Raw genomic sequence first — 18,842 nt, 5'->3', positions numbered from 1 at the left:
CATTAATGCTCTGGAGGATGGAGTGGACTGCACCCTCAGCAAGTTTGCAGATGACACTAAACTGGGAGGAGTGGTAGATACGCTGGAGGGTAGGGATAGGATATAGAGGGACCTAGACAAATTAGAGGATTGGGCCAAAAGAAATCTGATGAGGTTCAACAAGGACAAGTGCAGAGTCCTGCACTTAGGATGGAAGAATCCCATGCACTGCTACAGACTAGGGACCGAATGGGTAGGCAGCAGTTCTGCAGAAAAGGACCTAGGGGTTACAGTGGACAAGAAGCTGGATATGAGTCGACAGTGTGCCCTTGTTGCCAAGAAGGCTAACGGCATTTTGGGCTGTATAAGTAGGGGCATTGCCAGCAGATCGAGGGACGTGATCATTCCCCTCTATTCGACATTGGTGAGGCCTCATCTGGAGTACTGTGTCCAGTTTTGGGCCCCACACTACAAGAAGGATGTGGAAAAATTGGAAAGAGTCCAGCAGAGGGCAACAAACATGATTACGGGGCTGGAGCACATGACTTATGAGGAGAGGCTGAAGGAACTGGGCTTGTTTAGTCTGCAGATGAGAAGAATGAGGGTGGATTTGATAGCTGCTTTCAACTACCTGAAAGGGGGTTCCAAAGAGGATGGATTTAGACTGTTCTCAGGGGTACCAGATGACAGAACAAGGAGTAATGGTCTCAAGTTGCAGTGCAGGAGGTTTAGTTTGGATATTAGGAAAAACTTTTTCACTAGGAGGGTGGTGAAGCACTGGAATGGGTTACTTAGGGAGGTGGTGGAATCTCCTTCCTTAGAGGTTTTTAAGATCAGGCTTGACAAAGCCCTGGCTGGGATGATTTAGTTGGGAATTGATCCTGCTTTGGACTAGATGACCTCCTGAGGTCCCTTCCAACCCTGATATTCTATGATTCTATGATGAGCACGGTATAAATATATAGAGTAAGTGGCCCAATGGATACTGCTGTACTTCTGAAACTCCCTGACTCTTCCATCTTAACATTGCACTAACTGTAGCTTTTGCTTTGAAAATTTCTTTCCCCTTAAGAAAAAGGAGGGGGGAGGAAGTAGAAGGGACCTCTGCAGTGCTGGGCAGCCGGGAATCCGGACCCTGCCATGCTGCCCAGCGGCCTAGAACCAAGTTTGAAGTGTCTAACTTCGGCTGTCTTTTAGTTGTATAAAATCAGGCCCCCTTGGAAAGAACTTTTTACAGTGTGAAGTCTGTCTTCACCTGCAACCATTCCAAAATGGCTGAGCTGATTTAACTCAGAATTTGTAAAGCAAATAAAATTAACAACTTCTCACTGCTGGGTTGAGATCAGGCCTGGAAAGCTCTTGCCCATTTGCTCTTGAGACGATTTGACATACTTAAAAGAAAGGGGGTTACAAATGACCATAACTTCTAAATCTTAACTACAGTGGGCCAAGTCATTATGCTGGAGCCCTGCTGAGTAGCTGGTCTTAGTGCTGGAGGGATGTTTGGGTGAGGGGCAGGAATCCACTTCTCCCTTTCAATGTCCCAGGGGTGTAGCTCCACAGCTGGTCTCTGGAGGCTGTTTGTGCCTCTGCCTTGGGGCAGAAATCAGGTTGATTGGGGAAATAGTGACTCCTCTGTCCTTTTCATTGGCCTTATCCCTCCCTGAAACAACGCCCACCTTCTCTGTGAGCTGCCATGCAGTGAGCTTCAGCACAGCAACATGTTTGGAGGTGCTGCTGTAGTCTGGAGGATGGAATTGTGACAGTAAAACCAGGGGAGTTTGAGAGCCTGTCCAGGATAAGGATGTCTGGGTACAGAGAAAAAGTTTGAGAGGATTTGGGGACCTGTCGGAATTGGATGGTCTCCTATTGCTTTAGGAGTCTGAAAAGAGGAGGATCAGAGGACTCAGCAGGGCAGAGGTAGAAACATGGAGGGAGCTAGAAAACATCGGGGGGTGAGGAATTGGTCTATGTACAGGAAGGAAGACCTTAGTGGTACCTAGGAAGAAGGTGGTCTAGGGAGCGACCCCCCTGGAGTTGAGTAGGAATAGGGGAGGCTGTGTCTGGTAGAGATGATCTCCGTTTGAGTGAGTCATGAGTTTCCTGTTGAGTGAGATTACAGAGGGAAGGCACAGAAGAGCCAGTGGTATAAGCCAATCCATATATGGCTTAATATGAATGTTGCATGTTGTGCTTTAGATCTTCAGAGCTCTTCACTCATCGTTCCAGGGCCTCTATGGGGTAGGTGAGGTAGTGTTAACTCCATTTTAAAGATGAGGAAACAGATACAGAGAGGAGAAAGATGGGATTTTTCCAAAGAACTTAAGCACATTTGGAAATTCCACCTGAAGTGACCTGTCCATGCTCATCGGATTCATCTGCACAGGGATAAAAGCCTCGTGGCATGGTCATGGTTGGCCTGGATCAGCTGACTCCAGTTTGCAGGACTCAGGCTGTGGGGATAAAAATTACTGTGTAGATGTTAGGGCTCAGGCTGGAGTCCAGGCTCTGGGACCTTCTCCCCTCGCAGGGTCCCAGAGGTCAGGCTCTAGTCCAAGTCCAGATCTCTACATGGCAGTTTTTCAGCCCCTATGCCAAGCCCCATGAGCTTGAGTCAGCTGACCCGGGACAGCTGTGGGTTTTTTATCTCTGGACATACATGGGTAGTGGCAGAGACAGGAGTCAGACTAGGAACTTTCTGGCTGTAGTTCATATTCTCATTTCACTAGAATATGCCACCCTCTCTAGCGTTCCACTCAGAAAAAGTGTTTTCTGTCCATCCCGCAGTGGTGTAAACCAATTCCTGATGCTAGTCCACAACCTCACTGATTTGTAAACTCAATATTTCCTTAAAAAAAACAAACCACACAAACACCCCCCCCACACACCAAAAAACCCCAACAAAAGCAGACTTGCCCAACTTCTCTGCAAACTATTTTTAAAAAGCAGTTTGCTATGGTGTGTTCTCATAAAATTAAGACTTGGTAGCTTTTTCTAAATACCACAGTTCACCCAGTGTTCTGTAGTTAAGTTAAAACTAAACACTTGCTGGAGTAAATGAACAATACATATTTTGTGAGCAAGTATCAGTTTTATTGGGGATTATACCCACACAAAAAACCCTTGTGTAAGGTTAAGGTTGCAAAGTGAAGCCTCCAAAAGTTAGGAAATGCTAGAATTAGGGTTGCTCGTGCAACCTAAATTCAGGCCTCTTATGCATGATGACAGTCTTGTTCCACATCATAGAACAGGTCCATGGCAGAACCAGGAATAGAGCTTGGTCTCTGGGTCCAAATCCAATGCCTTAAGCACAAGAGAAAATCCATTCTTTGAGTGTGTGTGTCAGTGTGGATTCCATGCTAGGTGTTCATGTGCTTTTTTACTATTCTTGTCCATTGGGGTGTCTCATGCACATTGAACCCCCTTGTGCTCCCAAGGGAGCGGTGGCTCTGACCCTCTGTCAGTTCCCTCTTATCACCTGTGGCAGCCTGATGGAATCTAGTGGTATCCTGTCTGCTGACAACTCTAGCATGAGCTATCTTCATCAGAAACCTCCAAAACATTTCAGAACAACCTTCAACCCTTTGGACTCTTTAATCCTCATCCAGTTTGAAAGCCTTTGACCATACCCCTCTGTACACTCACCCCTGGTACAAGATGGTGGGCTAGAAGCCCTGCCTATTATTGCAAAGGACTTAGACTGGCACACCAGGTGTCTTTTTTTTGCCTGGGTGATTCCCACATTGCAAGCAGTTTCTTGGTTTGTTTCTCTGTCGTCACCCGTTCCAGAAAATCTCAGGATGCAAGGCTTAAGCTCCATCTCCTAGAGCAGTCTACAAAGATGGGGTTGGACCCAGAAAACCCAGGCTTAAGAACACCCATACTGGTAAAACCCACACTGTCCAGTAGATAATCAAGCAGGTGGGTGGTGCCCAGGACTTTAGCAGAGAAGTCAGCACTGAGAAAAAAACCCAGCTCTGGCATCAACCTTGGCACTGGGACCATCCAAGCCATTGAAGGCGATGCCCCAGACATTGAAGCAGGCCACAAAAAGGCTCCCCTGAATGCTGAGCAGGAGCTCAAAGAAGAGCTTCACATCCTCCCATGCAAAAAGGCGTCGGGAGACATTGGGGGATAAATTCTCAAAAGTGCATCCAGCTCCTACAACAAAGAAGTGGGAGCAGATTAGTGCAGCCAATTCCATTGGTCCTAAGCTCAGTAACAAAGGCGCCACTGCCGGTCACAACTCTGGCACTGGGGGAATGAGCAGCAGAACCGTCGTCAGCACCGAAGGACCTTCTGGTACCAACAACAATCCCAGCACCTACAAAACCATATCCCTGGGCACTCTCTATGGAGAGGATATACCAGTCATCAGTGAGGCATACCTCCTTGCTGATGTCGATCTGTCCCTCATATGGTCCCTAGGTAGCACCACTGGAAGACCAGAGGGGTTCTTTGGAACTCAGCCGTCACAGGACTGGCAGTGGCCCAACCTGCAGTCTGTCAGCCACCAGTACCTGTACAGGATGCCACCTCGCGCTTCTGGGGCACACCTTCCCAAGCCTTAAGGAGACGCTTGATTCCCCTTTGAGAAAGAGATGTCCTTCTCCTACAGCCTCATTGGCAAGACCACAGATGCTAGAATACTGAGAGGCACAAACCCATCAGCACTGGAGTCACCCCCTAAAGACCTCTCCTCATCACCTGATGAGGCAGTCCCCACAGCATAGATGCCAATGCTGGATACCTTCAGGGCATTTCAAGAGTTACAATTATGAATCACAGATATGTTGGCAATTGAGATTTCAGTAGTATTTGAGAATTCTCACAAACAATTTGATACTCTATTGGCCGCAACCGCACCCAAATTGCCATCCCTATAAATGAGGGATTACTAGGCCCAGCCAGATCTCTATGGCAAATGCCAGCCACTGTATCATCAAAAGTAAAACATATTTTAAAAAGGTAGCCGGTGCCACCGTCCAGGTTTGAATACTTTGTCACACCCCAGCCCTGAATCTCTTGCGGTCTCCACCATCCAAAAGAGATCATACTTCGCAAAGAACATACCCAAAGGTAAAGATCCCAAGTGATGGACCTGTTTGGGAGAATGTCCTACTCCTCAGCATCAGTCCAGCTACAAATGACCAATTGCCAAGCCCCCTGAGCCAAATAAAACCTTCCAACATGGGGCAGAGTGGGGCAGTATGACCTTCCAACATGGGGCAGTTCATCACCAAGCTTCCCCACAAGGCTAGAAAGGAGATTAAGGATGTTGTAAAAGAGGGACAACTAGTCACGGACATCCCTGCAAGCCACAATGGATGCAACTGACACTGTTGCTAGGTCCGTGGCCACCATGGTGACCATGAAGAGGGCATGCTGGTTCCGGGCTTTGGGCATTCCCCACAAAGTGTGAAACATAATCCAGGATTTGCCATTTGAAGGGTCAGAGTTTTTTAGTGAGAAAATGAACAGTGCATGAGATTTACTAAAAGATTGCAAGGCAACCCTATGGCAAACATACATGTATACATGTAGGAACATACTTACACAGTGGGGGGACTCTATCCTGGGAAGCGGTGACTCTGAAAAAGATGTGGGGATAATCAGCTGAATATGAGCTCCCAGTGCGACGCTGTGGCCAAAATTGCTAACGTGATCTTGGGATACATAAACGGGGGAATCTCGAGTAGAACCTCTGTATTTGCCACTGGTGTGGCCACTGCTGAAATATTGTGTCCAGAATTCAAGAAGGACTTTGACAAATTGGAGAGGGTTCAGAGAAGAGACAGGAGAATGATTAAAGGATTAGAAAACCTGCCTTATAGTGATAGAATCAAGAAACTCAGTCTTTTTAGCTTAACAAAGAGAAGGTTAAAGGGTGACTTGATCACTATCTAGAAGTACCTGCATGGGGAACAGATATTTGATAATTAGCTCTTCAGTTTATCAGAAAAAGGTCTAACATGATCTAATGGCTAGAAGTTGAAGCTAGACAAATTCAAACTGGAAATTTTTAACAGGGTAATTAACCTTGTGGTGGATTCTCCATCATTGGCCATTTTAAAATTGAGATTGGATATTTTTCTAAAAGATCTGCTTTAGGAATTATTTTGTTAAAGTTCCCTGGCCTGTGTTATACAGGAGGTCAGACAATTATCCGTTTTGGTCTTGGAATCTCTGAGCCCCTGGGAATCTACTCACCTCTGGCATACTGCAAAACGTTCCACCCTCAAGAGCAGCAGAGCCAAAAGATGCCTTCATACAGACAGGTGAGTACCAGTGGAAGAAGTGGCTGATGTCAATCCTTGTCGGCCACAGGCACACACAGTGCTCTGTCCACATGGCAGTAAATTTTGACAGCTCTAAGACTATTCAAGTGAGTACTTTTTATGGAAGCTGCTGTGCCTCATTCCACCAGTCATGGTCAGATATCACCATCAACAAATGAGTGCTCAAGATCATCGCCTGCATCCATTCCATCCAATTCCTATCCCTAACCACCCCCCTTCCCCATTCCTCCTGAGGGACCCATCTCATGAGAGCCTTTTACAAACAGAAGTGGGCTAGTTGCTCCAACTAAGAGCCCTGGAGGGGGCTCTTCAGGAACACTGGGGAAAGGGGCTTCTTTTCCTGGTATTTCCTCATTCTGAAGAAGAAAGGGGGAGGGGTCTTCAACCTATCCTAGACCAGAGGAGACTCAGCAAATGCATTCACTGCTTAATATTCAGGATGGTAATACTTGCCTCCATAATCCCATCTCTATAGGCTCAAGACTGGTTCATGGCTCTCAACTTGCAGGACATGAACTTCTATGTTGCTATCCCCCCAGCTCACAGGAAATACCTAAGAGTCACAGTGGGGCTGAATCATTACCAATAGAAGGTTATGCTCTTCAGACTCTGCATGGGGCTGAGAGTGTTCCCCAAAGTGCTCTGCAGTAGTAGCAGAACATCTAAGGAAACTGATGCTTCATGTCTTCTCAAACCTGGAGGACTGGTTGATCAGGTGCAAGTCCCAGGATGAGACCAAGGCAGCCCTAGAATGAGTGCTCTCCCTGTTCTCCTAGTGAACTATGAGAAATTGTCTCTCACTTTCAGTTCATAGGAACTCGACTTGATTCCCGGTCAATGTGAGTTCATTTGCAGGGGGACAGTCAGGTCCCTTCAAGCTTTTACACGACACTGGTGAGACTGTCCACAATGGTATGCATGTGCCTACCACTCTAAGGACACGTGCACTATGTACTTACATGGTGCTGCTTACCAGACTTCGCTTGTGAGCATTGCGAAAGGATATATCTACACAGCTACTGGGAGCATGCTTCCCAGTGCAGGTAGACTGGATGTGCTAGCTTGAGCAGAGCTAGTGCGCTAAACATAGTGCTTTGGTGGCATGGGTGGTGGCTCAGGCTTTCAGCCCGAGTACAAACCTGCCCAATCCCCTGGGTACATACTCATACACAGCTGCTGTGTAGATGTACCCTAAATGCAAGGTGTGTGTGGTCTCCAGGCAAGCTGAAATTGCATATGAACCTCTTAGAGCTGAGAGCCATCAAACTGGCCTGTAAAGTGTTCTTGCCTGTTCTATAAAACTCTGTAGTGCAGATCATGATGGACAATATGTTGACGATGCACTATCAACAAACAAGGAGGCGCTTGTTCGTCCCCACTTTGCCTGGAAGCCATTGAGTTCTGGGATGGTGTCACCAATACACTAACCCCATTGGCCCTGCATCTTCCAGGGGTCAACAATGACCTTGCAGACTGCTTGAGCAGGAACATGGTAACCAACCTTGAATGGTAATGGCAGAAATCCATCCTGGATCTGATATTCTAGAAGTGAGGGGACCTAACCATAGACCTGTACACCACAGCGGAAAATGCCAGATGTGAAGCTTTTTGCTCCAGGGGTATCATGAGCATAAAATCTCTGCCAGACACTTCTTTTTCCTTCAGTATTCTCAAGGTCTCCTCTGTCTTCCCACAGATTTCCTCCTGATGGTAGGGTGGCCACTGATGCATCCCCAGAATACAGGATATCCCCCTTCCTGGCCCCGCCACCATGACCACAAACACAGAAATGTTAGCTAATAAAACCGGATGGGTTTTTCAGGAGCTAGCTTGGATTCTTTGCCGTGAAGGTTTTCTTGAGAGAAGTCATATCTGCTGTGCAGGTACTTCTTTGCTCTTTCATAAAAGGTCATAGAGTCCTTTTTACACCTTCCAATGATATCTTGAGCTTAGCATTCATTGTGTATACAAAGAAGTTGTCCCTAATCCTTCTCTCTAGTGTCATATTTACTCCATTAATGAGCTCATGCACTGAAAGAACACTAAAATATTTGGCTTCCAAGTCCTCAGTACAGTCCACAAATAGCTTCAGAGGGTGACTGAGGTCTGATCCATTTTATCTGCGTTCTGGCATGCTACAACTGTTTCTATATCGGGGTCCTTGCATTTGTGGGTGGGCTATACATATGCTGACACTATTCTCTTTCTCGTTGTTATATTTAGGGTAACCTTACTATGCCGATAACGTTGCTGTTTACTTCAGAGTTCTGTCAGTCTGCTGAACATCCCATTGTCATGATGACTTGCTTTAGTGGCAAAGAGCTTGCAAGTTAAACTCCAATAAGACTGAATTTTCTGATGCCTGATCCTATACAGAGCTTTCTCTGATGAAGTGCTCTGATAACATTTCACCTTGTCTGACCATCAAGACCTGGGAGTTGCATTGCCTTTGTCTTCTGTCTTGAGAAGTATTTTGTTTCCATCACTAAGGCTGGTACTTATTCTTTTGATATCTCATTTACTGTTACCTCTGCTTGACAAGGCTATTGAGATATTGGTATTTTTGGCTTCCCAAGGATAGATTATTGTAACTGTAATTTGGAACTTCTAGCCAGTGCAGCTGATGTATAACATTGCTTCTGGAGTCCTTACTGCTTCTAGATAAATTTATATTTCTCCAGTTTGAATTATTTTCTTGGCTACCAGTGAATTTTTTTTCTTTGTGCTATGTCACCATGAAAGGCCTTTCATTTTTGGATGTTATTTTGTTTAAAATTTCCTAGGAATTTATCTGTTTGTTACAAAACAATTTAAAAGGGTGAAAATTGGTGAAAAAATTAACGTAATAGTTTTCTGGGTAAGTATTGGGATTCATATTAGGTGACAGGAGAACAAAAGTAAAGCAGTAAATAGAGGAAAGTACGAGTATTGAAAGTAAAACCAGTGTAAATCCTGTGGTTTATGTAATGAACTGTACATTAACAGTACAAGTACATATACATATACATGTGCATGTATGTGTACTGTTAATCTTCCAACACATTGCATTACTTTATAATAGGCAGCTTTTCATTTACACATAGACTAATTTGTTATTAACACGACCACATCCATCTAATGTGACATATTGGATTTTCTTAATCAGTGTTTGTATGTATTTCAGTGGTCCAGAGTTCAGATGACAATCAATAAAACCCTGGGAATTTTTTGGTAAAAATCAGTAAAAACCGAATGGGAAGGTCCTTAAATATAGTATATGGAGCTTGTTTTTTCCCATAAGTTTGAATGCCATTTCTGTACGAAATGGAACAAAGATTTTATTGGTGTGAGTTTGGGATTGACATATTACTCACAAAAGGTGAACCTGCAATCAAGTTCTTTAGCTCATTGCAGATGTGTGCCAATAATAACTTTTTACCCCACCATACCATCAGCTATTCTTACGCCATCTGTGTTACATCCTATCAAGTACAAGACCAGGCTTCTGGTACCAAGAATCCAACTGTACAGGCCAATGAGGGAGAAGATACATGCAACTATTTATAAAACACCTAAAAATAACCTTAAAATAGTTTCCCCATCTATAATATTGTGATATTCAGTTCCCAGAACCAGACTCTCCAGAACCAGAAGCATGTGCTGTGTGTCCCACTGGAATGTTAGGCTTTTCCCTTTGCCATTGGTAGAAAGCTCCCATGTCTAGCTTTGCAGAGTCATATTGGACTCTAAAATATTCCCTGGCCTAGGACTGTATATTGACTGCCCTGGGTCTTTAGGCCACTGTCATTCTGAGAAGGAAATTCCTCACTGGGAAGTTTGGGAATGAACAAGGAAAGCTTTCTCTGGCGGCTTGATTTTAAAAAAGAAAAGGCAAAGCTCCTCGGAAGTTTGGAATGTTAAGGAGAGATAGCTTAATGGGCAGAGAAGAGTGCAGGTTCATTGGTCATCAGTAAGAATATTGTTTTATCACGGAGGTCACACATTCTGTGACTTTAACGGACCTCCGTGACTTCTTTGGCTTCAGCCTCCACTGCACGAGCAGTGGTATTTTTAGTAAAAGTCAGGGACAAGTCGTGGGCTTCCATGAATTTTTGTTTATTGCCCGTGACCTGTCCCTGACTTTTATTAAAAATACCTGTGACAAAATCTTAACCTTAGTCATAGGTCCATGACACGTTGTTGAGCTGTGGTAGATTCCATTAATCACATGAATATCATTATCGTGTGGTTTTGTTTATTTTGTGTTGCATCACCTGTGAAATTTCATTTAGATTTCAATGTACTGGGGATCACAAGCTACTTTTAATTCAGCATAGTAAGGAACAGTTTCACAGAATGCACTTCAAGAATCCAATTTTTTGGAGGGTTAAACATAATATAGCCAGAGTATGACAGGAACAAGTGTTGTGCAATGTGTTTCCAGTACTGTTGTTAAATCCACACGTGGCAGAAGACTGAAGAGTCCTAAAAGGAACCCATAAGTTTGGATGAGTGGTGGTTGAAGTTGAAATCTATGATGGAGTTTAGGTCGTCTGTCTAGAGGATAAAAATATTATCGATGTCTCTCAGAAATATCATTGTGTTTGTGGTGCACTTTTCAATAAATTCTTCCTGAAGGTGGTCCATGGAGAGATTGGCATACTGGGGAGCCATCCCAGTGTCTATCAGTTCCTATGGTTTGGACAAAGTGTTTGTTGGTAAATGTGAAGTTGTTGTGGGTAAGGATGAAATGGATGAGTTTGGCGATGTGTTTAGGGTGATTTCAGAATATTGTATTATATTATAGATATCTGAGACAGGCGGTAATGCTGTCATGGGGACAGATGTTGGTGTATAGAGCAGTCACATCCATGGTGGCAAAGCTGACGTTTTGGGGGAAGTTGTTGATGCTGCAGATTTTCTGGAGGAAGGAAGATGATCTTGGAGGAAGCTGGCCCTTTGTCTGGTACGTGGTTTGAGGTTGGTTTCTCCGTCTTGGTATTCCTTCAGTAAGAATGCCATCGCCAGATACGATGGGTCTGCCTGGGTTCCCATGTTTATGCATCTTGGGAAGCATGTAGGAGGTCTCTGGGGTGGGTTCATTGGACACATTGGTCCATTGCTACTGGAATACTGTGTCCAATTCTGGTGCCCACAATTTAAGAAGGATGTTGATAAATTGGAGAGGGCTCAGAAAAGAGCCACAAGAATTATTAAAATATTGGGAGACCTTTATAGTGATAGATTTCAAGGGCTCAGTCTGTTTAGCTTAACAAAGACGTGGTTAAGGGGGGTGACTTGATCAGTCTATAATAAGCAGAAGAAGGTCAAACATGCTCCAGTGACTGGAAGTTGAAGCTACATAAATGCAGACTGGAAATAAGGTACAATTTTTTAACAGTGAGGGTAGTTAACCATGGGAATATCTCATCAAAGGTTGTGGTGGAAATTATGCTCTAGTTCAAACAGGAATTAATTCAGGAAAGTCATGTGGCCTGTGTTATGCAGGAGGTAAGTCTAGATCAGTGGTTCTCAACAGGGGGTCCGCAAACCCTTTCATGGGGGCCCCGGGGCCAAAACCCAGAGGCTGAGCCCCTGCACCTCCCACAGGGTTGAAGCCCCGATCCCTAGCATTCCCCGCAGGGTTGAAGCTGGGAGTAGCAGGGCTGAATTCCAGAGCCCCAAGCCCCGGTTTTCCCCATGGGGCAGAAGCCCTGAGCCCATGGGTAGAGTTGGGGGGACACGTGGACGTTACACCACCCCCCCCCGAAACTACAGTGCAAGAGCAGGGCAGCTCCACACACGCACCTTCCTACCTCCTTCTCTCCCCACCCCCTGGCCAGGTCGGAGGCGGGAAGCCGGAGCTGGGCAGTGTGGGACAGCTGCTCCTCTGGCTGGTGCCACGGAGCAAGCAGCTGCAGCGTTCCCTCATCTCCTGCGGCTGCAGGGGAGTGATGCTCTTCCCAGCTCCCATTGCTCATGCAGCCAGTAAGAGTTGCCTGGGCAGAGGGACCTAGCTTCATGGCTGGCAGAGCCCTCGGGGAATGGGGACCGCAGGGGAGCCCTCCCGGCACACACCCTTACCTACCTCTCTCCCTGCACCCTGAGCTGTTTTCAAACTTTTTGAGCTGAGTGCGTCCCCCTCCCCCCCGCCTTTGACTTATAATTTTTGGTTGCCATGTCTTCTCTTTCTCCCCCACCCTCCACACACAACCCAGACAGGCTGGGTGGCCTGCTGAGGTGAGTCAAGGGGTGAAGGTGGCGCTCCCTCCCCGGACCCCACTGTGAGGAGCTGGCTCAACCCCCACTGGCCCCTGCCCACCCAAAATAGAAGTTAAAATACACCTATGCCTGAGCCCCTCCTCCCCCCTGTTCCAGAGCCCCGAGTCCCCCTCTCCACCACTGGGTCCTGGAGTTTTTATAGCACGTTGTTGGGGGCCTCAGAAAGAAAAAGGTTGAGAATCCCTGGTCTGGATGATCTCAGTGGTCTCTTCTGGCCTTATATAATATGACTGTAATTCCCATGAAAACCTCTGTGGCCTCACAAAGGCCTGCTCAAAGATCAAGAGGCAAAAAGCCCTGTCTTAGACCTGGGAAACCAGACAAATCTACAAGAGGAAAGACTTTCAGGGAATGGGTAAAAGCAACAACAACAAAGTAAATAAGGAATTAAAGGAAATTGGGTTTTTAAAATATCTGGGAAAAGGTACGAGAGGAGAGGCCCATTAAGAAACACGGGAGATGGGGACTTCAGAATCATTGAGATGCTGAACTCCGTTAATGAAGAAGGGTCCTGAAGGAGAGAGAAGCATTTTGGCCTGTTAAGTAATGATGTTAACCGTGTGAAAATAGCTAATAACTTCAAGAACTGCGGGGGTGGCAGCGGGGAAGAGATTGGATAAAGAAGCACTTGAAAAAAATAACCATGTAGTCAGCAGGTCTGGTTGATGCAGGGTATTAAAGGAATTAGCGACTCAGGTAATTGAACTATGGACCGTTAAGTCTCTGGAGAGCTGGGGTCATTGCAGAAGTCTGGTACCACTGTCACTTTTCTCCAGTCTAATGGTAAGTTTAGCCTAAATCCCTTGTAAAATAAAGGAGCCAGTATTAGAAAAAACAATCTGTTAATGCTGTTGCAGTGGTTCCTGACCTCCTTCTACCCTGACCCCTCCCAATCTATTGGGTGGGGGAATCTTAAGCAATAATCAGCATGGGTTTATAATGAACCAATCACACCAGACACACTTCTATATAGGTTTTTATATTGCACTCATCCTTGTAATATCTGACTGCCTTCCAGTAGCATGTTAAGCAACATGACTATACATTTGTCACACGTTGTTTGGTCTTTCATCCTTTCACCAGAGTGAGAAATGTGTGCAGTGGAGTGTCTTGTTTTGATAGGGTTTGTTTTATTTATTAAATAAATACACCTATGGCTGTATGTTTATATAAGAAAAGGGAAGATCAAAGACCTATGTCCTGCACTTGGAGTGCAGAGCAGCGAAGTTTGTGCTGGTCCTTTGTTTCTGGGGGAGTTTAGTCCACTGTCTTGGGCCACCCCCCGGAGAAGGTTCTGTTTCCTGCACCGACAAGCATTACTCTTTGTTGAGAGTTCCATTGTGCCAGAGGAGCGAAGCTGTCAACCAGTCTTCATCCCGCAGCTTTAAATGGTCTTTTAGGTGCCCTGGCCCAGGCCATGGAGTGCTTTGAAGATAAGGACAAAGACCATGGACTTAACTATGTCTATGTAAAATGGCATAATTTGTGAATGAAAATAGTTGCTGTGATAGATCCTGGTTTTAGGAAAGCATCTGGTACAAAGCCTCATGGGTTTTTATTCAAGTTGCAATGGATAAGAACGCTCATGTGGGTTTGAAATTGGCTGAAGGGCCACAGGCAAAGGGAAGTGATAAGCAGCAATGTGCCAAGTCACAGGGGAGATGTTTCGTGTGGTGTGCACAGCCACAAGAAGCACTGTTTGGTTTAGCGTTACTTAAAATCTTCAGTAATGATTGGGGAGGGGGTAAAAAGCAATGGGATGAAATCCGTGGAGGATACTAAATTGGGAGCAGCTGCAAACACCACTGAAGACCAAGAAATACTCCAAAGGTGGTACCCAGGGAGGCCAGAAGTATGAATAGGAAATAAAAAAAGATACTAACTTGGAAAAATGCATGTTGAGGCAGTGGCCTAGAGCCCTGCAGCCTGTTTCCAGGGGCGATCCTGGCAATTATAGGCTAGTAAGCCTAACTTCAATACCAGGCAAATTGGTTGAAACTACAGTAAAGAATAGAATGATCAGATGCATAGATTAACATGATTTGTTGGGGAGGAATCAACACAGCTTTTGTAAAGGGAAATCATGCCTCGCCAATCCATTAGAATGTTTTGAGGGGATTTAAAAAACATGTGGACAAGGGTGATCCAGTGGCTATAGTGTACTTGGACTTTCAGCAAGCCTTTGACAAGGTCCCACACCAAAGGCCCTTAAGTAAAGTAGGCAGTTCTGGGATAAGAGGGAAGGTCCTCTCATGGATCAGTGACTGGTTAAAAGATAAAAAACAAAAGGAGGAATAAGTGGTCAGTTTTCGGAATGGAGAATGGTAAATAGTGGTGTCCCCCAAGGATCTGTACTGGGACCAGTGCTGTTCAACATATTCATCAGTGATCTGGAAAAAGGGGTAAACAGTGAGATGGCAAAGTTTGCAGATGGTACAAAGCTATTCAAGATAGTTAAGTCCAAAGCAGACCGCGAAGAGCTACAATGGGATCTCACAAAACTGGGTGACAGGGAAACAAAATGGTAGATGAAATTCAATGTTGATAAATGCAAAGTAATGTACATTGGAAAACACAATCTCAGCTGTACGTACAAAATGAATGGTAACAGCTAATTTAGTCCCCATCAAGAAAGAGATCTTGGAGTCACTGTGGATAATTCTCTGAAAACAGCTGCTCAGTTTTCAGCAGCAGTCAAAAAAACTAACCTATGTTAGGAACCATTAGGAAAAGGATAAGACAGAAAATAGCATAATGCCACTATATAAATCCATGGTACACCCACACTTTGAATATGGCATACTGTTGTGGTTGCCCCATCTCAAAAAAGATGTATTAGAATTGGCAAAAGCACAAAAAAGGGCAACAAAAATGATTGTGAGTATGGAACAGCTTCCATGTGAGGAGAGATTAAAAAGATGGATTGTTCAGTTTAGAACAGAGATGATGGGGCGGGGGGTGGAGATATGATAGAAATCTATAAAATCATGACTGGTATGGAGAAAGTGAATAAGGAAGTGTTATTTACTCTTTCAAATAACACAAGAACCAGTGGTCACTCAATTAAACGAATAGGCAGGAGGTTTAAAACAAACATAAGGAAGTACTTCTTCACATAACACACAATCAATCTGTGGAACTCATTGCCAGGGGATGTTGTGAAGACCAAAAGTATAACTGGGTTAAAAAAAAAATTAGATAAGTTCATGGAGGACAGGTCCATCAATGGCTCTTAGCCAAGATGATCAGGGATGCAGCCTCATACTTTGGCAGAAGCTGGGACTAGACAGGGGATGGATCACTCGATAAATTGCCCTGTTCATTCCCTCAGAAGCACCTGGCATTGGCCACTGTAGGAAGACAGGACACTGGACTAGATGGACCATTGGCCTGACCCAGTGTGGCTGCTCTTATGTTCTTATGACTCCAACCTGATGGGACCAGACTACAGGTGTCAGGTGTGGGTTGGGTGGGAAAACAACCGGACCTTCTCGGGTCAGACCAGCTGTCAAGACTGAATCCCCACTCTGTCACTCCGAGTGCAGAAGGTGGGAGCCCGCAAGGATTCTAAAAATTAATACTTGCCACTCCAGGCTTGTATTAAACTCCCAAGGTTACAGCTTTTCTCTGACCTTGGCTTGGTAAACATTGCCTCCACCCAAATGCAAAAAAAACCCCTTGGACCCAGGAAGGAGCACTTGGGAATTCCTCCCTGTGTGGTACCCTCAAGCCCTTTCACCACCCCCCCCCCCCACCAGTTAATCAAACAGCATATGCACAAACCTCTTAGGACACCAAAAATCCAATCCTGTTCTTAAAAAAGGTAAATTTTATTAAAAACAAAAAGGAAGAAAATACATCTGGAATTTAGGATTTTGCTAGATTTTAAAAAAGCAGGTCCAAAATTAAGCACCCAAAATAGCTTTCTTGGGCGTTAGCTTAAAGGTTACAAGCAAACAAAAACATCTGGGGTCAGCACAGAAGAGTCCACAAGCCTTAAAAAATAAACCTAATCGCGTCTTCCTAAACATTACTAATTTCTTACATATATGGGTTGCTAAAGTAGTTCTATATATGATCTGACGGTTTTTATATCTGGTTCAAACTTTACACAGCATTCCTGCTTTTAGCATTGCTGCTCCATGTCTCCTTCTCTGGAGAACAACAGACAAAGAGAAAGTTTCTTTCTCAATTTTAAAAAGTTCTACCTTCCCATTAGCACTTCATTTATCACACCAGCTCCCCTCCTCTTGCCTGTGGGGTTGGTGCAGCAGCAACTGTGCGTCCTGTTCCTGCTGACCGCTGCCACCTTGGTGCGCTATTTGCACTGCGGAGTGAGTATGCCAAGGAGTATGCCAAGGAGCTCCTCTCACTGCATGGCAGAGGACAGTGGACGGCAGGGACAGGACTTGCAGCTGCTGCTATGCCAATCCCATGGACAGGACTGAGCAGACCTCTATGGTGGCCATCACAACCTGTGCATGTTTCCCAGACCAGGAGCTTGTGGGGACAGAGGCCATGGCTTCTCACATGCCTGTCGCCACTGGGGGCTCTCCCTTGCAGGAGGGACCCTCATTGGACAATTCTAGACACCTGTAAGGAGGACTAGGATTGGTCCATGTCAGCTTTAAAGTGTTTCCACAGGGGTAGGGAAGGAGCCGGATGGCTGGACCTTTGGCCCATCCCTTTGGAGCAGTTCATAGATCACACTGATTCCACTGTGGCTTCCCATCTCTCTCCCCTGCATGTCATGTGGGGTCCAACCTGCTGGTTTTCCAGATCCCTGTAGGGATCTTGCTATGCTCTAGGGTGGAGGGTTTAGCTGGATTTCCCAGGGTCCTTAGAGGGATGGGTGCTACCCAGTCACTCTCCCCCCTCTTTGAATGTTTATGGCACCTTTGTGCCAGGTTCCCAGCTTCGCCAGAGCCCTGTGCCTTTTTTGGTGTGCTCTGAGTAGGTGAATTGGCTCCTGGGGCATCATCCTGGTACCTTTCTGAGGGCATGTCTACACTATAAAATTAGGTCGATTTTATAGAAGTTGATCTTTAGCAACCGATTTTATACTGTCGATCATGCATGTCCCCACGAAGTGCATTAGGTCAGCGGAGTGCGTCCTCAGTACTGTGGCTAGCATCGATCACAGAGTGGTGCACTGTGGGTAGCTACAGTCCCCGCTGCCCATTGGAATTCTGGGTTAAGCTCCAAATGCCTGATGGGGCAAAAACATTGTCGCGGGTGGATTTGGGTACATGTCATCAGTCTCCCCTCCCTCCCTCCTTGAAAGCAACGGTAAACAATCATTTTGCGCCTTTTTTCCTGGGTTATCCATGCAGACGCCATAGCAGGGCAAACATGGAACCCGCTCAGCTGCACACTGCTTTTGTGAGCATTGCAAACACCTCGCGCATTATCCTGCAGTATGTGCAGAGCCTAGCTAGGAGTGAGGAGGACATGGACACAGATGTTCCTGAAAGCACAGGATGTGGCAATTGGGATATCATGGCGGCACTGGGGCATGTTGATACAGTGGAACGCCGATTCTGGGCCTGGCAAACAAGCACAGATGTGGGACCGCATAGTGTTGCAGGTATGGGATGATTCCCAGTGGCTGCGAAACTTTCACATGCGTAAGGCCACTTTCATGGAACTTTGTGACTTGCTTTCCCCCACCCTGAAGCGCAGGAATACCAAGATGAGATCTGCCCTGACAGTTGAGAAGCGAGTGGTGATAGCCCTGTGGAAGCTTGCAACGCCTGACTCCTACTGGTCAGTTGGGAATCAATTTGGAGTGAGCAAATCTACTGTGGGGGCTGCTGTGATCCAAGTAGCCAGGGCAATCAATACCCTTCTGCTAAGAAGGGTGGTGACTCTGGGAAATGTGCAGGGCATAGTGGATGGTTTTGCTGTAATAGGGTTCCGTAACTGTGGTGGGGCGATAGACGGAACACACATCCCTATCTTGGTACTGGACCACCTCGTCAAAGAGTACATGAACTGCAAGGGGTACTTCTCAATGGTGTTGCAAGCACTGGTGGATCACAAGGGACGTTTCACCAACATCAACGTGGGATGGCCGGGAAAGGTGCATGACGCTCGCATCTTTCGGAAATCTGGGCTGTTCGGAAAGCTGCAAGAAGGGACTTTCTTCCCAGACCAGAAAATTACCGTCGGGGATGTTGAAATGCCAATAGTTATCCTTGGGGACCCAGGCAGCCTGGACAGCAGTAAGGAGCAGTTCAACTATAAGCTGAGCAAGTGCAGAATGGTGGTAGAATGTGCCTTTGGACATTTAAAAGGGCATTG

The 18,842-nt window shown here is 45.7% G+C and overlaps 1 protein-coding gene across 6 annotated transcripts in view; it reads left to right on the top strand.

Annotated features, from left to right (window-relative positions):
• RBM6 (RNA binding motif protein 6) overlaps window positions 1-18,842 on the top strand; it is a 150,052-nt gene that overhangs the window by 100,253 nt on the left and 30,957 nt on the right. The window lies entirely within an intron of this gene.

Source organism: Chrysemys picta, chromosome 7, assembly GCF_011386835.1.
Source record: "Chrysemys picta bellii isolate R12L10 chromosome 7, ASM1138683v2, whole genome shotgun sequence".
Classification (NCBI taxonomy): domain Eukaryota; kingdom Metazoa; phylum Chordata; order Testudines; family Emydidae; genus Chrysemys; species Chrysemys picta.
Note: the sequence above shows the minus strand (reverse complement) of the source record. Positions and strands in the feature narration are given on the sequence as shown.